The sequence below is a fragment of the Carassius gibelio genome, chromosome A25 (assembly GCF_023724105.1).
Source record: "Carassius gibelio isolate Cgi1373 ecotype wild population from Czech Republic chromosome A25, carGib1.2-hapl.c, whole genome shotgun sequence".
Taxonomy (NCBI): domain Eukaryota; kingdom Metazoa; phylum Chordata; class Actinopteri; order Cypriniformes; family Cyprinidae; genus Carassius; species Carassius gibelio.
Genome location: NC_068395.1, coordinates 9650033 through 9656746, shown reverse-complemented (window position 1 = coordinate 9656746; position 6714 = coordinate 9650033).

The window sequence follows — 6714 nt, the reverse complement described above, 5'->3', positions numbered from 1 at the left end:
TTCAGGATGGAGTTTTGCCAGACCAGCATTTCACCCAACTTAACTCCACAGCTCAGGAAGTGGATGTTCTTAATGCCCAAGTCACTGGGCTCCTCACGTGGGTCGATGATCTTCAGTGGGAGGCTGCTAACTGGGGTCAGGTCCTTTGCATTGGTATTCCTCTTGAACCCGAATCTCATGCCAACAATCTGCTGGTTTACGATGGTGAACTGAATGCCTGTCAAGCCTGTCTCACCTAGTGCTCTCCGGTGTTCTCACTACAGCCTCAACGTTACACCACTGAGGTGTAACTCACACTTGTCTCAGTCCGCGCCCGTGAATAAGGAATTGCCTTATGGAGATCTCTTTTCATCAGGAAATGGCAAAACTGCACCACTGATTAGCCCAGGGAGATGAAGTGGTTTGTCAGTTGTCTCGTCTGTCTCAGAAAAAGAGCTCTGTACCCAATTAAGCTATAAAACTCCAGATTCTAGCTCCTGTGTGTGGCACTACGCGCTTGCTTCCTCGAGGGGCTGGATCATGCCATCATCGATGAATTAGCTGCTGTGGACCTTCCCCTGGAGCTGGGTAATCTGATCAATCCTGGTCTCCACGTGGAGGGCTGTCTCAACCGCTGCCATCAATGTAATCAATCAACTACTCTGTGGCACCACCTGGAGTCCCTTTCTCCCGATGCCGTGAGTACTCATTCAGCTGATGTGAGGCCATGCAGCTGGGTTGTCTCTGGCTAACGCCGCCACAGAAACAGGAGTGTCTAACCCAAGGTTTATGTCTCTGCTGTGGCAAGGCTGGCCATTTCATCTTTCAGTGCCTGTCAAGGGCCCACCAGTGAAATGGAGAGTCCTGATGGGTGCCTTTCCTTGTTCCAACTCTCCAGCTACCTGCACTCAGCTGTCCTTAGACTCTTCTTCCAGGGGAATTTACACATTGGTCACACCCTTCTGGATTCGGGAGCTGAGGGGAATTTCCTGGATTCAGCTTCGGCTCACAAATGGAACATTCCGACCATACTAATTATTGACTCCCCCTAAGGCTCCATTAGTTTCAGGAGCCAGGAGCCTGTCCTGTCATGAGTCATGCTTAGGTGCTACCTTTCATCCTGTCTCTGTGTCTTGTGTTTTGCAGGTGGATCCTCCTGACCTGACCGGCATCCCGGCGGAGTACTGCAATCTTCGTGGGGTTTTTAGTAGGTCCCGGGCCACCCCGCTTCCTCCGCATCATCCCTACAACTGTGCCATAGATCTTCTTCCAGGTACTTCTCTGCCTAAGGGTCATCTGTATTCACTTTCCGGTCATGAAAGAGAGGCAATGTACAAGTATATACGTGAATCACTACAGGGTGGGCTCATGTATCATCTTCTTTTGTTCAGAAGAAAGAAGTCCCCCTATGTCCTTGTATTGATTATAGAGATTTGACTTCCTACCTTCAATGTCTTTAGCTTTTGAATTGTTGCAGGGAGTTGGGGTCTTCACAAAATTAGACCTCCATAACACCCACCATCTGGTGCACATTCGGAAGGGGGATAAGTGGAAGATGGCTTTCAAAATCCCCTCGGGACACTACGAGTATCTGTTTCTTCTGTTTGGTCTTATCAATGCTCCGGCCATTTTCCAGGATCTTGTCAATAGCATTTTGGGTGACATGATTAATTAATTTGTCTTCATGTATTTGGATGATATTCTTATTTTCTCCCCCTCTCTCCAATTATACATCCAGCATGTTAGATGGGTCCTCCAGCATCTATTACAGAACCAGTTTTTTGTCAATGCAGAGAAGTGCAAATTCCATACAGAGTCTGTTACATTCCTTGGCTACATCTCTTCCAGGGGATCAAACCAGAGCCTTCTAAGATAGAGGCTGTGGCTAAGTGGCCTATCCCAGACTCCAGTAAAGCTCTGCAGCATTTCCTGGAACTTTTGTAGGTGGTTCATCAGGAATTTTGGTAAGATTGCTGCACCACTCACAGCCTTAACCTCCACCAAGGTGTCCTTCAGTGGAACCAGGATCCTCAGGTAGCCTTTGATACCTTAAAGTCCCGTTTGGTCTTTGTACCTGATTTGTTGGTTTCAGATCCTGAGTCCCAGTTTATTGTCGAGGTTGATGCCATTGTATCTCAGCGTTATCTCCGTGATGGGAAGGTGCACCAATATACTTTTTCTTTCTTTTACCACTTCAGCCCTGCAGAATGTAACAATGACATTGGCAGTAGAGAACTGTTGGCGGTGAGACTGGCCTTGGGTGAGCGTCATCACTGGTTGCAGGGGTCAGCACTCCCCTTCTTGGTCTGGACGGATCACAAGAATCTTGAGTTTATCTGAATCCCTGAACACCTGTTCTGTCTTTCTGTCAAGGGTTTGTATCTGCAAGTTGTTTTCCTGCACCTCTCTGTGCACTCAGGTACCCGTGGGCCAGCCTTTGTCACCCACCCACCTGGGTTTTAGGAAATTCTATGTTCTCACAAACTGACCACTGAAAAAATGCTCTCTTCTATTTCTGATTATTCTGTTCAATAAAGCCTCTGTTGTATCTGCATCTGAACCCGCAGCATATTTCCTGACACAATATATGGTCCTTGTGTGAGAATTAGCCCCCATGCCAAACAAATGCAATTTTTGTGACCCCACATATTTAGTAACATAAATCAATGAAAATAATAATTATGAATAAACATTTAGCAAATTCTACAAGATGCATATGAAAATATGAGCAAAAGTGTATATGAACAATATTCAGACAGATATATATCAGAATATTAAGGCAACCAAAATCTTAACCATGCTTGCCATACGCAAACCAAACTGGCTCCTTCAGATCTGCTCAGATAAATAAAAAGTAGACCAAACTGAAACTTCCATGTGTCTCCAGCAGGGTGCTCTAGTCTCTGTTGTCTGCGTGTCTTGTATGAACGTGTAGTGAGAGAGAAGGGATAAAGGCGTGGCTGCGTGTGCAGGTCAGTGGGTTCGTTGTGGTGATGGGGCATGCAGCTTCGGCAGCGCCACACAGACGCTCTGTTAACTCACTCCACGGCCCCATCTCTTTCTCTCTCTCTCTCTCACACACACACAAAACAGAGGGCTGCACTCTTCCTCCGCCAGTCGCAAGTCTGTGGACATCCCTTTGAGCCCTGAAGGACAGGGGACAAGAAAGACAAAGACAGTCAGAAACCAGGGGCCATACATCTCCACTACACCCATTTAAATTAGAATGATATTTAAAGAGTGAGACATAGAGCAAGAGGCATATTGATTTCATTCATTTATATTTAACATCTTACTCAACATAATCTCATAATGTAACTAGGAAGGAATGATCTCAGATATAAACTCGGATAGACAGTGATCCTGTTTAATATATATATATATATATATATATATATATATATATATATATATATATATATATATATATATATTTGTAATGTTAACATGTATATAACATTTCATATTCATTCATTTCATATAATACCATTTAACCTTTTTCAACCTTTTTTTTCAAGTCCTAAAACTTCCAAGTTTAATTATCTGAAAAATATGATGTTAAATGAGATTAATTTAAATATAAAATTATATATATATATATATATATATATATATATATATATATATATATATATACATATATATATATATATAAATCAATCACCTTTATTTATTTATTTTATTTATATAGTGCTTTAAAATATTAAATGAAAATATTAAATGAAATTATATATATAATTCCCTTTGTATCACATCCCAAAAAAAAAAAAAAAAGACAAAAAGAGTAATACTACAGGGCAAACGCTTGTTTTGACAGGAGTAGCATCACTTAAACCCAAGCTGTTGCCAGTTTTGCAGTAGTAGGCAGCAGGAAGCAAAGCGTGACTGTCTGACTGTAGTAAGAGAGCGTGACTACATTTTGAAAAAGCCAGAGACAGAGGGGCGGTGCTCCCTTAAGAGTGCTGCAGTACGGCAGACAGGTGAATCGAGGACACGCTGGCACTAGATGTTCCAGGGAGAATGAGAGAGAGAGAGAAAGTGTGTGTGTAGGAGAGAGAGAGAGAGAGAGAGATGTTACACCCCATCATTTTCAGACATGAGACTCAAACCACACTACTGCACAGAGAAAAAAGGGAAAAAAGGGACAGAGGACCATAATTCTTCATTATTCAGGCACTCCACACTTTCAGGAGGGCCCCACTATAATTAAGCTCCACTTATAATTAACATAAGCCCTAAATAACCTCAGCTTTATTGATGATTTCAATGTATGCAAGACTATGCAATGGCAGGGGTATCTATACCAACAATATATAGCAATGAAGTCTAACCTGCTCTGACAGACTGCCCTACAAGTGGTCTCTAACATAGCAAACACTACACTATACGAATAACCATTAAGCATCAAAATACCAGTATGGAATGTCTAGTGAATGCTGGACTTTTTCCACATTATTCATGTTTTAGTATATAAATGTAAATAGGTGGATCATGTATGCTAAGTTAACATATTAGCATTTAAACATACAGTTTAACAGCTCTAAACGACTGCCAGTTAGGATAATTTGACATATTCACATATAAATTTAATACAAATATACCTCATTCACATAAACATTGATAAACAAGGTTGCCAACTGCTTTTATAATGACACCTTGATTAGCAAACAAACTGTTGATTTAGTTTTTGAAATGCTAGTTAGCTATTAAGAGAGATCTAATTTGAATCCATAGTCTATGATTAACAAAAACTATAACAAAAACTATAGCAAACAGGCTAACAATTTGAGGTTTTCATATTAAACAGCCGTAATGGTGGGATGAATTTAGAACAGTGCTAAATGATTATAAGGACAGGAAGGTTTAGCCAGTTAGCATAGCTTGTTAACCCTTCTCTAGACAGCCAGGCAAAGAAGTTGATACAAAGAAGGAATACATTTTTTGTTATACAACATATAAAACATATTTTCTTGCATTAATTTAGGTTTAAGTTTGGAGTTGATATGTTTTTGAATGCAGTCTCTTATGCTCTCCAAGGCTGCATTTATTTGATCAAAAATACCGGGAAAACTGTAATTTTGTGAACTATTAGTGGCCTACAACTAAAAACAACTGTTTTCTATTTGAATATACATTAGAATATAATTTATTCCTGTGATGCAAAGCTGAATTTTCTGCATCATTACTTCAGTGTCACATGATCCTTCAGAAATAATTCTAATGATTTGCTTCTCAAGACACATTTTGGATTATTATCAATGCTGAAAATACTTTTCAAAATACTTTTGTTTTTGATAAATTAAAGGTTCCTTGCTGAATAAAAGTACTACTGTATTTGATAGTGTATGTTTTGATATATTTCATAACTGAAGATAAACTTATAATTCAGACTTTTCTCTTGCAATTCTGAGTCTACATGTCATACATTTCACAATTTTGTCTTTTTTTCCTACCATAGAAAGAAAAATAAATAAATAAAATAAGCTAATTGCTAATTTCCATAGAATATTCTTTTTTTTCTTCAGTTTTCACATTATATCAAAAATAACTTTTTCAAAGCATTCAGACCTGCATTTGATATAATTCAGAACCTGATAAAACCCAAAACTTTAGGATGATTACAGCTGTTAATCAACATTTTGATAGATATTTCATTCTCCCAACACAGCATCATGATTTCTTATTAAATGCAAGGGTTTTGATTGAGCAGTTCTAGCAGTGCTGTATACAGTGGGATGGAGGGTGGAATGTTTGAGTCTGTTTTTCTCTGGATATCCATTGTGCTCTATGTTGTGAGATTCCACAGGCATTGTGTCATGGAGTTACATTAAGGCCAGGGTTTGGCTTCATTCCTATGATTGAATATTTTCCACCTGAGTACTGAACTTGTGCATATCCAGATGAGAGAACCACTTTTAAAAAGAAAACTGAAACTGCATAAATGCTGACAATTATTTAATCATTGGTTTGCATCCATTTAATACATCCTTTATGTATCACTTAAAAATTCTTAACTCAAACTTTTGAATAGTAGTGATTTTTTATTGATTTATTTTTATTTTTTAGTGGTTGATGCGTACTATTCAGGTTGTTAAGAAGGATTCCATAATTGTACCCAAGCCAAATTTTTTTTTAAATAAATGAATATTCTGTCTTCATTTAATCCTTATTTAATTTTTGTCTTGCTTTCCATAAGAAAAAATAAAGCTAAAGAAAAATAAAGACAGTCCATAAAAAAGACAATAAAATGATCACATATAGTTACATTTACTGTTAAAGTGAAAGTGAAAATTAATAATTTTTATGTTCTTTATGATGGTAAAATCTAACTATATAAATAATTATTATAAAAAATAGCATTTCAAAAGCTGTGCCCATGTAAATCCTACATTTTAGGTTCTTCCAATATCCATTATGTATTTTTCAGGATATATCCGAAACGTACATGTAAACACTATACATACGAATGAATACTAATGAGATCAGGCTATTCATGTAATCAGAATAAGATCAAATAGAGTGCAATTTGAAATGTGTCTCCTACTTCCTATGCTTTTCATTTGATTAAAATACCACAGTAATCTTAAACTGCTGAGTTTCAGAAGACGCTCTGCTCTCGGATTTTATGGAGGAGTGATCAAAAGTCACAGATTTTCAATAAACACTCAAAAGTTCCAACACCAAATTATCTGAGCTATGCATTTTAACTCTAGATGCTTACTATGCCAGCAGTTG